This window comes from Xylocopa sonorina, chromosome 3 (assembly GCF_050948175.1).
Source record: "Xylocopa sonorina isolate GNS202 chromosome 3, iyXylSono1_principal, whole genome shotgun sequence".
NCBI classification, from domain to species: domain Eukaryota; kingdom Metazoa; phylum Arthropoda; class Insecta; order Hymenoptera; family Apidae; genus Xylocopa; species Xylocopa sonorina.
In genome coordinates this window covers 3,363,530-3,381,451 of record NC_135195.1, presented here as the reverse complement: position 1 = coordinate 3,381,451, position 17,922 = coordinate 3,363,530, and the positions used below count along the sequence as shown (strand labels likewise).

Genomic DNA, 17,922 nt, shown 5'->3' with positions numbered 1-17,922 from the left:
TCGGTGTAAAGGGTCCAGCGGAGGAATAGGAAAGTCGGAGAAGAGAAAGTTTCTGCTCGGTGAAAAGCCAGTGAGATTAAAAGAGCTATTATAGAAGTTGAGAGAGCCGAAGAAACGAATAAGCAGAGAAAGACCGAGAAAGGAAGAAGAGGACTGGCCGGAAGAGCCCATAGATGGTTGCAGATGAGGCCACAGATGCTCCGAGTGATAACGGATGATGGAAAGTAGTTCGTGAAAAGAGCCATCAGGCTACCTATTCACAATACCGAAGGACGGCGAAGTTGAAGCCGCGAGACGCCGCTGCTTATGGTGAATAAATATTCCGCCGCCAGGTGAAAGAACCCCGTATGCATCAAAAAGATTAGCGAACGCTCCAGTTCCTGTCTAACGATTTGAATAAAATTTCCAAAAATGTGTAACTGAACGACTGAATCGATTATAAAGAACTATGTCAAGCAATATTCCCTCGTACGTCGCCTTAAAAAGTAAGCCAGGGTAATTGAGAAAACCTAAGACGCCCGCTCGGATCTTCTTCAGCTTCTTTGCCTAGAAGAATATCATAGCTTGTTCGATAAGCGTCTAGTAATCTTCGAGAGATACGTCTAACTGTAATGGTACACGTTCCGTCGTGTTCCAAAACGTCCATCCGGGTAACAATGCCTCACGGATTAGCAATAAGGTAGGAGGGTGAATTCGAGGATTTGCTATTCGAGTAATTGAAAGCTGGCGTGAGCCTCAAGGCGCAGAACGTTTAATAGCCAAAGTTAGTCGCGTTTCTATGCAAATTAAATGCTTCTAGCTATCGAGAGGTAGGCTCTGTGGAAGGGCGACGACGACGGCGACGGTGCCGGTGCTCGTTCCCTCCCCGTGTTGTTTATCTACGGGGGTAGGTTCTTGGCCGACTCGTAACGCAAGTAGTTAGTGCCTGTGGGCTGCGACGAACGGCCAACGTGTGCGGAATAACGATAAGCTCCTAATGCCGCCGAACAGGGGCCATATTTATGTGTCTCGCATGTCCCACGTTTTTCTTCGCCCGTTATTGCCACTGAAAGCGATCCGGAGTTTTCGGAAGGCGGCCCCAGCTGGCCTCCTTAACATGCGTGTCACAACCCCGAAAATATCGAATAGAATCTAACAAACTGGGATCAACTCGGATGGAAAGCTTACACGCACCGGTGCACCTTGTATTCTATTGTATTAACGCGCACGGACGGATTCGGTATCCTCTCTCTATAGAAATTTCTCCAACTAATTCCTCATCGCAATCGCTCATCGAATATTCCGTCTAACATCGTAATTTCCCACCCACGTTTATTTTAACGCCACGGCAACTTTGAACAACAACGCACGACCGACCACCGTCGCGCATTTCTCTCCGCCACGTCGACGATTCCATCCGTAAGCCGGACGCATTCCTACGCTTGGCCGGTATCGAGCGACCGTATCTCAGGCGACATATTTTCCCGCGAAGAAATCGCCACCCCCAAGAGGCACGTAGCGCGTGCTCGTGCGCCCCGTATCTGCGACTCCCGTGGAACGAACCCCCGCGCGCGTTAGTCACGATTAACGCATGAACACCCCGGGACACGCGTGTCACACGACACCAGCCAGAACGGACGAGCGTACGAGGACGAAGAAGAGACACGAGAGGAAGGCGTAACCCCATCCGGAGGCGAGGGAGGCCCCGTCTCGAACAGAGAGACCGCTGTTTACACTTAACTTTATTGCTTTCCGGGCAAATGCGTGCGGCTGAGTCAGGCTTGGAATTAAAACCCCTTTCGTGAGGCGCGGCTATCAGTTGTCGCTGATCAGCTAGGATGCGGATGGTGGAAAAGGAGGAGAAGGCAACGCGTCGAAGGAAAGGACGGGCTGGCCCGCGGACGCCTTCCGCAGCCGGGAACCAACCCCTCCGCCTCGTATGGACACCGGCGGAACCGGCAGGAGCTCGCAACGGTGAGTTGTTTAAGGATCCTGGCCCTTGATATCGCGTTGGCCCTTCGAACACACGCGCAGACGAGTAATATTCCTTTCTCCGCGGGCGGTGCCGGGGATAACGATTAGAATCTCGTCCAACCGGAGTGGCATTCTCGCTCTTTCGATCGATACAACGTACGATGGACTGCCGGTCAACCTGGCAAGGGTTTGGCATGATCAATAGATACCAAGTTCGGGTTTAAGAGCGGTTTAAGCGGGGCTTGAGAAATGTGTACGTGGATTGACCGACAAGGGGTAGCCTCGGGTCTGGTCGTCACCGGTTTTAATGAAATTGGGCTGACTAATACTCTGCTGTTCTTAGTTGAAACGTGGTTGAGATTCAATGGTTTTATCGTCAGCAAGATGACACGATTTTTGAGTAGTTCAGAGTAACAGTTCGGAATCATTTCGCAATTTTCACTTTAACTGTTAACGCCTCCGATGCAAGCTTGACGAGCGTCGATATCGTGCAAGGCAATAACGAATACACGCGTGCATTGGTAGCAGCGACGGCGAGTTGGAGTTTTTGCGGTGTAAAGTGGATACAGAAAGCTGGGTCTGACCGCGACGCGACAGTCTGAGCTGGAAACTTTCGGAATTGTTTGAATCCAGACGAGCGGCTGTTTGGGAGCGCACGGTGACGGTAAACTGCATTTTATATGCCCAATTCGCAGGCCATTACGGCCGCTTTGCTGAAATTTCTGTTTGATGCGACGGGAATTCGTTAAGCCGAGAAGGGGACCCTCATCAACCGCGAGTTTAACGTCGTTAAATAAGGAAAGATGCGCTCTTCGCTTCGCCGTGGAAAACATGTGCATACGAATAATTAAGTTTCACGAAACTGGACTCTGTTAAATAAACTCTACCCAGACGTATCGTTTTTCGTCGTTCGTGAATAATACAAATAAATATCAGTATCGACAGTTTCCATCTCTGTTTCCTCCGTGTCGTTATAATAAAATCGGTAGGACGTTGCACTATAGCTTCAAAAATCGATAGAAGACTATGGTCGCGGACACAATTGTCTAGTAAAAGGTGTCGGATACGTATTGCGACATCCAACACAAAAGCAGGGAGCCTCGACGATAATCCGAAGGTTTATACGAGCACAATTGCCTGTTTCATCGCGTTCATGGTACGAGTGTACAAGACGCAGTCCTTCTATTATTGATAGCTAGCGCATGATAGCGACCGCGTCTATACAAGCTCGCTATAACCGGCTGTGATTACAGCAGATGCAGCCAGCGCGTCTCTCGGAATGATCGCTCGTTCCATTGCTGACAATTGCGTCACTGCTGGGAGTTTCAGGACACGACAAAGCAGTTACGCTGCTTTGATGTTTCTCTTTTAATTTCCAATTCCCCGTCTCCACGGAAGAGCGGGCCATTTAAATTTCACCGAACCGCATTGCATAATTTCGCAATCCCAGCTCGTATCGTTCGTTTATCTATTTCCCCCCTCCCTGTATCACTTTCCTCGTGTTTCGTGTATTTTCTTTTTTACCATTTTAGTTAAAAGACCATTTCTTTTTTTTTTATATAACGTTTCAGTTTTATTTCTAGCCGTGGAACATACCGACAAACTTTCCACGGAAACCACTGGGACATCCTGTATATTTATACACCGTTCAACGTGGATACACGAAAGTTATGTGTTGCAACGTGTTTGAATTGCAAATGAAATTGTTTATGCAACAGTATATTTTTATTTTCGATACAGATATTTTCATACGATGTTCGAGCCCTATTTTTACCTACCGAACGTATCGATAAAGTTTGTTACGGGGATACGTCCGCGTTCACACCGGAAATATACAATTCTCGCGCTGCACGATTTTCAATTGCAAATCAAATTCCTTGTCTAACAGTTTTCTTGATCGCGATACTATACTATCGCGATTGTTAGTACGCGGTGACGTTCGAGCGAGCCTGATTCGAACCTATTACAACTCAATCGAGCTCTAAATTATCGAGCCATTTATTCGTACGTCACGCTGGCGCAATTTGGTACAAGAAGAGCCGATCCGTTACATTCTCCGATCTACATAACGTTCCATTGTAGATCTCTCGCAGTGCACCAGTCACTCTTTGTACAATCATTCAGCGAGTCTAACTTCCTTCACCGGAAAAAAGTAATATCACGGTCTATTGTGTCTTTTGTGCTTGAATTGTAAATTCTCCTCAGAATAAAAATATGCATTCCTCCTCTCCTCGTCCCGACCAGCACCCACCGCCCTCGCGTTCGTCCCGCCTTTTTGCGTTCAACCCTTTATAATTCATGCCACGGCTTTTTCTATCTCAGAGCCGCCACTTTTGTTTCTCCGTTCAACTTTCTTCGCTGCGCTCGGTTACCCGCCGCGATAACGGCTTTTATTTGCTAGATTTTGTTAATTAACTTCGTTACAAGGCTGATACAGATCGCGTATTCGTCGTTCACGCGATAAGCGCGAATGCATCGTTTACATTTCTTTTTTTTATCGCTATTTAGGTGCGCGAGAAACGAAAGGACAATTCCATTTCTTATCACTTGAAAAAATTACCCAGCGCGCATTCCACGCTGCAAGTATTCGCAGCGAGCCAATTCACGTGAGGATTAAGTACGCGAGCGCGTGTAAATCACGGGTAAACGCACGCTAGAAAGAAGAAAATGAGTTCACCGGCATTCGAGCTCGGAATTAATTCCCGGACAAAAAGGATTAAACACGCCGGCCAATTTAGTGAAAAATAAATTACAGTTATTGACCACTAATACGTTAATCCTGGTAGCCAGCGAGCGGGTACACATAAAGCGCCGGCACGCTTTATTTTTAACACGAGCAGCGACCATTTTTTGTTCCCCCGTGATATACGCTTTTAATAAATATCGCGATCCGTAAATGGAAAATATATTTCTAAGACCCACTGACGCGATGGACGGCTGCGAATTCGCACGAAATGGAACCCGTCCTATTTTCACTTTCCTTCTCGTTCCTTTTTCAGGAGAAATTTCAGGTCAGAAGGTCAGGATGACAGTTACAATCTTTTTACAAATCTCCCTACGCCTCTCGAAATGCAATCTCTAAAGAATTTTTCAATCATCCACTCTCTCGAATTGGACACCAACACGAAGAGAAAAACAACGAAATGAAAACACAAAATCAACTGAAACACCTAAATTTCAATCGACAGGAAGAGAAAATCGATCAACCACTACGAACGTTATAACAAACGGATCGAAGAAACTTCATGTCGTAACATTGTCATGGTATTCCTTCTCTCATAAGAAATTCACAGACTGCTCGTTGCCTGGTCGTCTTTGCCAGGAGCAACCCTTAAAAAGAAGCAGCGTGGATCGAACGCAGTAGCCAGCGTGGAATAATGAAGAAATAAATTGGCAAGAGTGTGCGGTCGTGAGCAAATACGGCGGCCACGTACGAAGAACAGAGGTGGAGCTGGAAGAAACGTAGAAAACGGAGCAACGCGAGAGCAAAAAGGAGATGTAAAGAGGGAACAGGGTGAAAGAGTGAGAGCGAGAGAGGGAAAGAGAGTGAGAGAGTGAGAAACAGAGAGCGCGCAACGGGAAAAAGAATATATGCGAGATATCTAAAGCCGGGGGAAACGGGCGCGTGCAGTTTTCCCAGCGGCTGGGAAATGCGGCTGGGAATCTCATTTAGGCTTTCTGCTGGCATACGGTTAAATAGCGCGCTCGTTCGAGACCGTTCAATCGAACGGAATCGGGCCGTTTCGCTGGGAAATTCGTGGCGGCAACGTGAAAAATACTTTCGCCCGCGAGTGCCTTCGGAACGATTGTTTTCACCGGGCCGATTTCATCGTAAATCGAAGGGTGAACGCGCGGCCGCAATTTTCCGTGGCCACGTATCTAAATTGAAATCGTTACTGAAATTATTATTCGTCGGGAGTTCTACCCGCGCCGATCGCCCGTCACTAATTACAATAATATTTCCGCGGACGTGTCCACTGTGATCTTATCTAATTAATGGCGAACCCGCCATTGTTCGCCAAGTCGACGCGTGAAATTGAATCGTTCAGAGGGACGACGGATGGAAAAAGTTCCACGCGCTTCGTTGCATTCGAAAATTGAACGTTCGTTCAATTTACTGGAACATCCCCTTGTACAGAGTGTAAAATGTATCATCTGTGCACGTTCCTTATAATTATAGCGTTCTACGTATAAGCTGCGACACGTTGGCAAAGTCACAGTTTCGAACTCTGATCTGAACTCGCGTCCCAAGCACGAATTGCTTCGAGGCGAAGTACAGAGGAAGTTACGAACGTTCTCTGTCGAATAATCGGGATATTTTTGCGGTCCTGCGATCGCGAATTGCTTTCTAAAAATTGTCGAAGCCGCGTTTCGCAACTTTCGCCTCGTGTACAATCTTTCTTCTCGGTAAACACATCGGTTGTACATATATATTTCCTGGGAAAACCGGGATTGTTAGCACAGCCAGCGAGGATACCAGCGATAGCACAGCTATAACGAAGCATACATAAAAAATTACTTGATCCTCACGGCGAAACCGCCCTTTCTTCTTCAACCCCTTTTCCCTTCCTCCTATCTGACGCGCGTTTCGCGGAGGCTGCTGCTCTTTAAAAGCGGCTAGTAAATAAGGTTACCAGCTCGACGAACAAAACGGGAAATCTTAACCTCCTTCTAGTATCTCGCGGGTTTAAAAATCATCTGAATTACGTCTGAAGAGGCTTAGCAGGGGCGATACGTCTCTGTTCTTAATGAAAATGCTAAAACAGGTCGTTGAACGTCGAAACGGAATTGGATCTAGAAGATGAACGAAGGTTTCTCTATGTAACGCGTATAAACGTTTTCTGTACTCGTTACTCCAAACACCAAGTCTCTCGTAGACGTATAACAAACGATAAGTATCGATTACTGGTTGTTGCATCTACGTAGATGGTTTATAACGAAGCAGAATTATGTAAGTCGCGTGGTAATTGATTAATGAACATTATCTGATAGAGATTTTACACGGAAGGAACAAACGAACGCGAGTACTCGCGAGTATTTCCAAATTGATCGATGGTAAATCTGTTTGCGATCTCGATTTATGATGAAACGAATTTAATTACGAAACATTGCAACTGTGCACGTTTCCAATCCAAATGTAGACAACCCGAAATTACGAGCTAATAAATCAAACCTTGGATCGTATTTACAGCATGATAAATGGTACAGATCTACAATTTTTCAACTGGATCTAAGAACGAAGAGAAGATACTTACTATAATTCGCTTTTTTGGCATCAAAGGCAACGACGCGATAGTAAAACGTGATACACGGAGGCAGGAGTTGGAAAAGATTCGAGTCGCGCAGACTTATAGAAGGTTAAACAGCGTAATTTATTCTGAACGCAAATCCTGCCTGAAGAAAGGATAGAATACACCTCCGCAGCTCTCGAGCACGGCAAGAAAAGGTACCATCCATATTTCCTTCTTTCTCCGCGCTCAGAAAGGAAGCGTCTCCACGGTAAATTGGGAAACGCTAACAATAAGTAACAGTAATACTGCGAACTCATAAAGGGGGGCCCTTTTGTATGCAAATGCACGCGACTACAACCGGTAACAAGGAATGCGTAATGCTGCGTCGATGCGCTCCAACCTTGGTGCCGTTCTTCCTCCTCCCTTGTTCACTTTCCACGGTGCCCTCTCGATCCCGTCATCGAGCGGCTCGATTCAATTTACCTCGCGATAAAATCGTCCGTTTCTTCTAAACTGTCCGAACCGTTCGTAAGGGACCTTCGATCGTTCGAGAGGTCTCCGCGGGAAAAGGGTCTCAGCCTCTCGCTATTGGGGTGTCGAGCACTCTTCAACATCCTTCGAGAGGTCTATTTCGCTGGATTTAATATAATCGAATTCCCTTTTTTCAGATAACGAGGGAAATTATCGGAGCGGTCAACGATTTATCGAGCTCGATAAGGAATTTAGTCGACTCGAAGAGATAAGAATGTACGCTGTGTGAAAAAAAGATTTACGAGACGTATAAATGTACGAAATGATAATATGGAATTAAACATCGTTAATGAGAAACGTTGCTGTCGATCGTGTATATATTTTCTATAGAATTCATATCGAAGAAGTGGAATTCGCAAAGGTACACGAAAGGAAATCTTAGTACTGTGCCGAGTGAAACAGCGTCCGTGTGTTTATTGTGATGAAAAGCGGTGCTACAGGCTTATACTCGGTGAAAACTGTGTCAGCAAACAGTGCGGAAAAATTGCGCGCGAAACAACAAGGAAAGATATTTCGACGAGCATACCTAGAAAACCGCCCCTTTCACTGGCGCAACCCTTTTTAATCCGTATAAAAACGCCGTGTTGTTCGACCTAAAAACCGATAGATATACGGCCGTGGCGAAACACTCGAGCGAAACTGCTGCAAGCAGTTTCTACGTATTTCTGAAAGGTATTAAAACGGTGAAAATGTTTAAAAACCTCAGACAGTTTTCGTAATAATTACACGCCATTTCTTTTCTCTTTCATCTAATTATTGTTATCAATTACACGTTACGAAATAAAAATGCGATTTCGAAAATAATTCCCTCCGAATGATCGTTGCATCGAGAAGAATATTAAAAGGTACACAGGAATATTCGATCCGGCTATTTTTCAGGGACGTTCGGCTTTTGCATTCAACTATCGACGGAGCGGGGCCAAATAAAGGATTTCATTCGATTTAGCAGGATTTGTGTTATCGAGTTTACATGAGTGATTGATATGCTCCGATGGGTCAGAAGTGTGTCCACTTTGTCTACGTTCCGTTCGTGTATCGATCATCGTCGAGTGGCCGCGTAAAATAGAATAAATGTACCACCACCGGGCCCTATCGGCGGGATGTAAACCTAATCGATTTCAATAAACGCGAAATTTGGCTAAAAGCGGATATCGAGATCGTTTCGTGAGAAAAATACGGAGAGGGACGAGGGGGTGGTTTCATCACCGGTGGCCAGAGGACCCGATACTTTCCGACGGGGCAAAATAGTTTCCATCGACCGTATCGCGAGGGTTGGTTAAAACCGCAGCCTTTAATATTCATCAATTTGAAAATATCAAAATTGCCGGAACGGTGGAAGTAATAGCGCGGCGTGTATCGCGCGATGAAGGGACGCATCAACTATTTCGCAAGCGGAAACGGAAATGAAATTTCATGGGGATCGTGAAAGGATAAAGTGGAAGTTAGAAACACACCGCTCGGTTTTAGCTTTTTGGAACATTCTATCGCCAATTTTGCGACCAGCTGCTCGGCTTCCTCTTGAATTCTCGGATCGAGACACTTTTAGAAACTTGCCGGGGCAAACTTATTCAATTTCACCCCGACAACTATAATTGAAACCGTCCGAACGGCGATTCTATTTTTCCACGTCAATTGCTGGATAGTGATTTCGCAAACAGAAAGCAAAATTGGGTTAATTACATTCACTGCCAGAGCCAGAGAAATTATTTCAATTATAAATGGCTAATCGAGTTGCACATCCACGACATCATCAAACGAACATGTTAAAATTTGCAGCTCGAGTCACATTTATCTGAACTCCATCAATTTACTATTGAATACTTCCGAGCTTGCTATATTGAAATTGACTAGGCAAATGAAACAAACTTGAAGCCAAAATAGCACAATTACCTACAATTGGAACAGAAATAAAATTCCTTCCCTTAAAGATGGTTCCATAGCGGCGTATTAACCTCTTGCGCTCGACGACTTTTCAATCGGGTAGCGCTTCAATTCGAGATGATATTATCTGTGTTTAAATTTTGGAAAACATAATTATCTGAGTTAAAATTCTGTAGTTGTGTTTGATGTGATATTTTGTAAAACACTTACCAAGTCATTCTGAATTGGCAGGATCTTGTGGGTCATCGTTACTACTTCCTGATTCACTATCTATTCCTCTAATTCTTCTATTTTTCACACTCGGTACTACATCACTGTTTACACTTGCTCTACCACCAATTTCGCCATAGATAGATAAGTTTCCAATAAATTAAAAATTAAACTAGCTTTAAAACTCTAAAACGAGTGGTGCAAAACTTCGCGATACGCGTGCTTGTTACGACCATCGAAACTATACTAACGCTTGATGTGCGTTAGTCAAGACTACAGTCGTAGAAGAATTCACGTCACAATGTCACTTTCCAACCAAAAACGTAAACAACCTGAGGGACCAATTCACTAACCAATACTACACTTCTATCAACCGAAGATAACGAAAATCAGCATAAACAGAAACTGTCGCCTCTCGCAGAGTTCGAGCGCAAAAGGTTAACATATGCCTCGCCATACTGGCATCCCAATGAGACAAAGAGGAAATGTAAATGAAAACGAAACGCAAAAGCCCTCGTCGAGCGTCTCATCGACGATTTATAGCCGATCTGTGGTGACGCATCAAAGGAGCCAGTCCGAGACGTAACTCGCCCTAGACTTTAGGGTCCGATCGAGTAGGTGGTATCAATTAAAATTGGTCACGGCTCCGTCGAGGAAATCTCAGCGAGCCTGGGCTCTGTCATCGAGTGGAGGCCATCGATCCGGTGGATCGGTCGTAAAATAAAGATTTGGCCAAGAGGGTGGCTCGCGGTCGGTTTCGGAGGGGTTACTTTTGCCCCACGATAACCCCGCGGCGTGTGTATCCACGCTGGTGCACACAGAGCTGCTTCGATACCGTAGGGGCGGATCGGTCCTGCTCGGTCTGAATACTGATTCTCCACGGACGCATATATTACCGACGCGGATAAAAGATATTTGCATTTTGATGGACCGAGTGCCGAGTGCATTTGACGTTTTATATGCATTCCGCAGGCGGTTCGCGAGCGCGCGCGCGCGCGTGTCCACCGCTGCCATCTGCGCGGCAATGCGCGAAAAAATCACCCCTGCACACTGCTGGTACATCGCGTAAGTGCCGCGAGATATTTGTGTTTATTTCGTGTCGTTATTCGTCGTATAGAATACCTCGTTTTTGAGGACCCCTTCGTCTAGAGATGGTCGAAGAACTGTTGGTTGACACCCTGATTGTTGTAACGTGTAGGAAAAACAGTGCACCAGGAACCAGAGGGACTTGATACAAATGATATACAGTTACTAAAGCGTTGCATATTGAGCAGAGAATGTGGGCGTACAAGAAACATCCATTAAATCCATTTTTGACGTAGTAGATTTTGAAAATTGTATGTAGTACTTTTGTGTATGGATATATCGATGCGAGATAGGACATTTGACGTTTGTCGAATCGGAATTTATTCGTGAGACAGAGAGGAGGAGTCTGAGAATATAAAAATATAAAGTTATTGCTTTCTTGTTATTTTCTGGAATCTCTAAGAGACTGAAACGTACGTTTGAAACGATAAAACTGGTATTCGCTTGATATTATTAACGTTCTAACTCAGCAATTTAAATCCTCGAGTCCCGTTGCTCATGAAAGAGTTAACCGGATTAACCGAGACTCTCCTTTAGGCTTGATACTACGGCGGGTACTACGAATTCACCGGGGAATCGAAACAATTTAAAAAATGCAAGCCCTCGGAACAAACTGGCCGGGCAAACTCGGGCCAAAGATATACATTCTGCGGGGGGCGGAAGTTCAACAGCGGTGCACCGTGTAGAATAAGACTTCTTGCGGACCTTGCGCCTCGTTTTAACGAAGTTGCAAAGCGTTCGCGAGCGGGAAAGAGGACGTCGGGAAAATACGGACAAGTTTCGCTTAATATAATTAACGGGTTTCAGCGGGACGCCTAATGAACAAACTTCTCCAGCGTCTTAAAAACGCCGCGCGATTTTTTCCCCGCTCCAGAGCTCGAACGGGGATTGAAAGAAGTAGCCGCGTTAACGAAATTAGACGATATCAAAGCAAGATAAGTTCCTCCTAGCAAAGGCATCCATTGGATCCAGCGGGTGCAAGTTGCAAGCTGATCCGTTGCATCGCCCAGACTCGACGCCGCGTGTCGGTACGCGCGTGCAACGCGTCGATAAATACGCCAGGCTATACACAAATACCGGACCGATGAATGTTTACCATGAGCAGCGGAATACGCGTGTTGTTTAGAAATTATTCATGGTCGCCGATATTAAAAGCTTTCCAATGTGCTCGCGCGGGAATCAATTGCCAAAAACGTCGATATTGGTTCAGCTGGGAACAGGGGGTGAACGAGAGAGACCGTCCTCGCGATTGATCGAAACGCACGACGGATTGAAAAATCGCTCATCGATGAGTGGAACGGAAATTCCGGGAGACAGTATCGGTGGGAACGTTGCGTTGGAAACATTCGCTGTGACGCATCCAGTTAATCTTGCGTGGCAGTTAACTCGAGTACGTATCGAGCTAACTTTATGTGGAGGGTTGCCTCCGCACGTACGCTCATGTTTATATATTAACTTGACCGATAAGTTTGCGACGGTTCGCTATGAATATCGTTATGAGGTATCCGTGTACAACTGTCTACACCTTTTCCGCTACATACCGAATGGAAACGCAACGCGTAGCTCTCGTTCAACTGATTAATCGATTGCCACGACCGATCGGAAGTCCAGGCTCGTTACCCTTTCGCAACCGTTAAGATCCACCCCTTTGTTGCGAACTAACATTTTCCTCCCCCATAACGGAATATTAACTAGAGTTACTAATTTGTTTAATAGTCTCCGGGTATTTTTCGCTGATGAGAATCATTAAGCGAACTCCGATGGAACTTAAAGCCTTACTCACCGTTATAGTTGCACTTTTCGCTACCTGCGTCGACGGTCTAACTCGCGGACAAGTTTCCAGGGTGAAGTCTCGCTTCTTCGCGGAGGCTTGCCAGGATTTCGCAGTCTTTAAACGGGCCGCCCCTTCACTTCATGTCACGGTAATTGCTGTCACAGAACACTTTCACACGAACCAACTTGCATCTTCCTCACTTCCGACCGTCGAGCTTCGTCCGCAGTTACCATTTCTGTAAAAGAGGCGTTACACATTGAACAGAATCTGGTTGCAAGCGATTACCACGCGAGGTACTAACGATAGTAACCATTTGAAAAAATAGAGGGTTAAAAATCTTGAACTTCGAACAAGGAAGGTTCGAGCCACCCGTGAAGTTCAAGGGCTCGGAAACTTCTGCGTCCGAGACGCGAAACACGTTCGAGCTTAAAAACGAATGTAAAAGTTCCCGAATTCTCTCTTCGAAACATCTTTCGCGTAGCAATTACGAACAAAGACAGCGATACGAATCCAAGCTTCGTGGACAGCTACAGACTCTAGTCAACCCTTACTCGCCACTATTTCAAAAGGCGTAACAAACGTAAAACTCTCTCACCCTCGAGGCAACTACTTATAAACGTCGACAGAAATCCGTGCCGCGAAACATGAAAAATGACTCGTTCGACGTGTTGCGAGCAATCGCGTCGAAGGGTGCGTCGGACGGAGGGAACAAGGCGAGGACGAACGAGGACCGAGCAAGTTCGACTGAGAGTTGGGAGAACCCGGGGGAATGCTTGAGAAGCTTTATAACTTCGACAATCTTAAATCGACAGAACTACCATGTCCGGCGGTGGAGCGGAGTGTCGGTGAACGGAGCCGAGGGGGTGGCGAATAAAACGTACGGGACGAGGGAGGACCAAAATGGAGAGGACAAGTAGAGCGTTCGTGGCCAGGGGGTTGGAGACGCGAGAGGTAGCCACGTGTATTACCGTCGGTGATGGGAAGAAGGGTGACTGGGCTTTGACACTGTTCATTGCCTTTTTTTTTTCACGAGTTCGCGTGCCCTCCAGTGAACCGATTCTAGCCTCGCAAGGGTTTCCATCGTGGAAGATCGTCGCGCGCGGTCAGAACACAGCTGTATCCTTAAAAGGGTTGTAAATGATGGATAATATTGCGAACGAAATTGAATTGGTATTACTTGTAATATATCTGGTTGAGAAAGGAATAGGCTTTCGACTTGAACGCGATCGAACGGAGCACTCGCGTGGATTATAAGAATTATAATAATTGACGGAGGGCGATAATGTACGAAGCGTATTGTTTTGAATATTTTATAGATCCCCTAGGTGGAGTTATTAATAATTCATGCCCGCGTCTGTTTCCGCGCGCGCGTGTACAACGATTTATAATTAACGGTAATTTATAACGGACGTTTATTCGACTATTCCCGCAAACGAAAACGCGGAATGTAAAAATATTCGCGAGCGTCCGGCCGTGCCCGTTGGGAAACTGTTAATTAGCGGTACGTAGATGAAAACAGGAATAATACTGCGAAATCTAATTATGTCACGAGCGGGACGGGCGGGTAATTTTATAACTTTCCACAGGGGATGGACAAAGTGCGACTTAATTTCATGTAGCGAAATCCCCTCCTCCGATTAAATTAAACGATTTATTCGTCTTTTTGCGCGCTTAAAATTCCGCCGGATCGCACACCCACGCGGAGATTATTCCCTAGATCGTTGGAATAGCAACGCAAGCGCGAGACTCGAGGATTTATCGTCCCGATTACCAGACGAAATCCAGACGATTTTCTCAGCCTCTCAAAATAAGGGCACGTCTCACGCCTCTTCCCTCTCGAGAAGTTTCCCACACAATCAGCCACGACCACGGTAGAACACGGGAACCGTTGACTCGCGCTGTCTGCCCGTCCGCGCAACCCCATTTAAAACCGTACGTGCGAGCGTACACGCGCCCGTCTGAAACGCTCGAAAATAATGAATACTTAAACGGCACACGGTGCGCGCTCTCTCGCGCGCGCCGCCCCGTTCGTCGAAGAACTAACTCTTTTTTTTTTTGTTTTATCCGGACCAGCCGACGCCCAGCTCGCCCGGGCGTCGACAATCAACGTCCGAAGGCTGTCTGCCAAAGGAATCGACAGGCCGCGTTAATTTAATGAAAAATTCACGATCGCGCCGCGAGGACGATCACAGCGCCGTTGCGCGTCGTTCCTTCGCGACGCAGACGCTCGACGTCGAAGGAGGAAGAAGCGGCGGGAAGCGACGAAAAAAAGAACGAAGAGGGAAAAGTGGGAGTGAAAAAGGAAAGAGAGGAAAGGAACGTGTGGAATTAATAACAGCGTTCCGCCCTCTTGTCTTTGCCGACGTCTACTACCCCTCTCGTACTCTCTCTCTCGCTCTCAACGCGTACCCTCGTCCGGCATTCCGCCGAAGGCGCAACGTATCGGTAGACAAAAGGGAGCTGTCTCGAATAACGTTAAAACAGTGCAAGCAACCGGTGTAGGTAACAATCGGAAGGAGAGAACGTCGCGGGACTGGCGGCGGTCCCCGACGGGGTAGAAAATACCTACGCACCCCCGCCTGTTCTCTCGCCTGTCTCGAATCGAAGAGTCGCGTCGGGGGTCGCGATGCGGCCTGGCCACCCCTCAGTCATCTCGTCCCTCTCTCTTTCTCGTTTGGCTGTCGAGGATGATCCCCTCCTCGTCTGACCACCGCTCGGAGTCCCGCGCTCGTGCTTCTACCCCTCGAAAAAAACTCGGCTTGCATTTCAGTAAAGAGCCAACCCATCCGCGTGCATGGACAATGGGACGAGACGCCGCGCTAGACGGCCGACAACGCCCTTTCTTTTCGACACACGCGTGTCTGCGTTTGTGCCAGCGCCGTATGCGTCGCCGACAGGGGAATATACAGTGTCTTTTTTCCACCCTCCCCGCCGCGACGCATCCTACCCCGTCGCGCGTTCGCCACCCCCTTGCTCTGTCACGGTTCCGCTTATGAACACTCTCTCGCTCTTCTCGCGTGTGTCTGACTTCTTTTTTAAGAGAGCCACGACGATGTCTCGCCCTCGCTTCCTACTCGCGACGCGTGCTTCCCGGCACAGTAGCGCGGAAAACAATTTTCTGCGCCGCGCGCCAGCCTGCGAGGCCGACGAGGGGTGGTTGCGCGTTGCTACCCGCCGAGCCGTAACTACAACATCGTCTGTGTAAATTATATGAGCAGACGATTTCTGACTTAATGACGCGAGCTACACCCGCTGTCGCCGCTGTTGGTTGTAATTACGGTGCTCTCGTACCATTCAGGTATCGGAAGAACTCTACCCAGACGATTATTGACGTAGCATCGTTTGATCAACTGGTGGAGCGGGCGAGAACGTTTGCGTTACCGCGTTATCACTAGACCGTATAATTTTCAGCTTGAATACGTCAACACCCGGCGGTTTACGCGGTTGCCACTCCATACGCGAGACCAGACATTTTCACAGCTCGAATGAAATTTTTCAGTGCTCGTATAACCAGCGACAGAGTGCGCGGAAACTGGTACTCGACTCGATTCACCGTTGTTTCCACGCTCGCGACTTTTCCGCCGGTCACGCGAACGGGCAAGAAACGCCAACGAGTGCTCGCGAGTGCGCTCTCGGTTCTTATCCGAGGCTTCAATAGAAAATGAAAAGAAAAAGGAATCGCGCCTACCACCGTGCACGACGTGCCATTATTCGAATAATAAACTCGTCCGACAATGGGAACGTTACTCTCCCTTATTCCGTCTGCTTCTGAAATTTCGAGACCAGGGAGGAGCCCTCGTTCTTCCTGTTGCTAACGCGTCGAGACTCTGGCTGCGCTTCGCTCGAATCAGCCGAGTGCATTCACGAAAGTACCCGGCGTTCACACCTTCCACGCGCCGTGAGCGGTGAGCAACCGCCACGCGGAGGCTACGAAACAGGAAGCTTCTGAATTCTTTTGTCTACGAGTCGAGGCGCCGCGTTGTTGTCGACTGCTGCTCGTTAAAAAAAACGAAGGGGTCTCGTTTGTCCCGTGTTTTATTTTCATTTCACCTTCTACCTGGGTCCCTCGCTCCGTCGCGACCGCTCGTTTCTCTCGCGGTCTTCGAAAGTAATACGCCACCCCCTTAATAACGATATTACGTCTGGATTGCTACGTGGGTACCCCACTGCAGAGGTCTTACGCCGTCTGGCTGGAAAATATTTAGTTATTTTACAAATTCATTTCGGGATTTTTTTAGTTGCTCCACAGCAATATGGTATCGAGGGATGCAATAAATAAGTTGCACAAAAGATGCTTTAAGAGTGAGGCACGTCTCGAACGGGCAGAAAAAGTGAGAGAAAGAGAAAGAGCAGAGACTGGCAACCAAGCAACACGCTGGATGTCCAGGATTTCACGGTGAAATTTTTCTTTCGACCCTAACGAAACAAAACTGTCGCTCCCCAACTCGTCCTCTTATCGTCGCGCGCAGCCGACCGCCGCGGCACTTTTTCCCGCTTTTCCGGTCTGCGAATTCCACTGCCAAAACGTACCTCCGATTGAATGAAGTCTAGTCCGTCCACGAGATTATTTTGTCGAGAGTCCGAACTTTCTCTGAAGTCTTGACAATATCGTTTGTAGAAAACTCCGAAGGCGGGGAATTTTTGAATAGTTTCGAATTCGCGCTGACAGCCAGAATGCGTTACGAATGCGTTCAGAAATTTCATTTCAATTCTAACACCACAGTAGCACTTTTGGAATGGTGAAAAAATTCCACGAAAAAATGGGTATCTTTTTAAGAAACGAAGAAGGAAGAGCATCGGACAATCGTACGTTTTGACGTTCATTGTGCGGATTAATTGCTCTCCAACTAACCTTTCATCGAGAGCGTCGATCACTCTTGTAATGCTCGTCTCGCGACGAACACGGGGCCCCAATCGAGACCCGGCGGACGCAAATAATAATTGCTCCGTGAAATCGACAGAATGCGAGACGGGGGAAAAGCCAACCCTGTAAAGGGAAATATGCACGGGAGTGCACGAATGCGAATTCGAAGATCGAGTGGAGGTCGTATAAGTACTGCGAATGCCCATTCATCGGTTTCTTCTCGCAGCGGACCTACCCGCTCTCTCTCTACCGCTTTATGAGCGGTGCAGGAGAGGAGAAAAGGCTGCCATTGTCGGCGGGTCCCACAATGTAAAGTAATGAGTTGCTTGATTCAACACAAAGAGAGGGAAAGAACGGGACGCACCAAGGGTAAATATGACCTCAAAGAACTG

The 17,922-nt window shown here is 47.1% G+C and overlaps 1 protein-coding gene across 2 annotated transcripts in view; it reads right to left on the bottom strand.

Annotated features, from left to right (window-relative positions):
• Sema2a (Semaphorin 2a) overlaps positions 1-17,922 on the bottom strand; it is a 436,386-nt gene that overhangs the window by 315,761 nt on the left and 102,703 nt on the right. For both annotated transcript variants that reach the window (XM_076893250.1, XM_076893249.1), the window contains exon 2: positions 12,676-12,901. The gene's annotated coding sequence lies outside the window, so the exon portion shown is untranslated. The remainder of the gene's footprint in view (positions 1-12,675; positions 12,902-17,922) is intronic.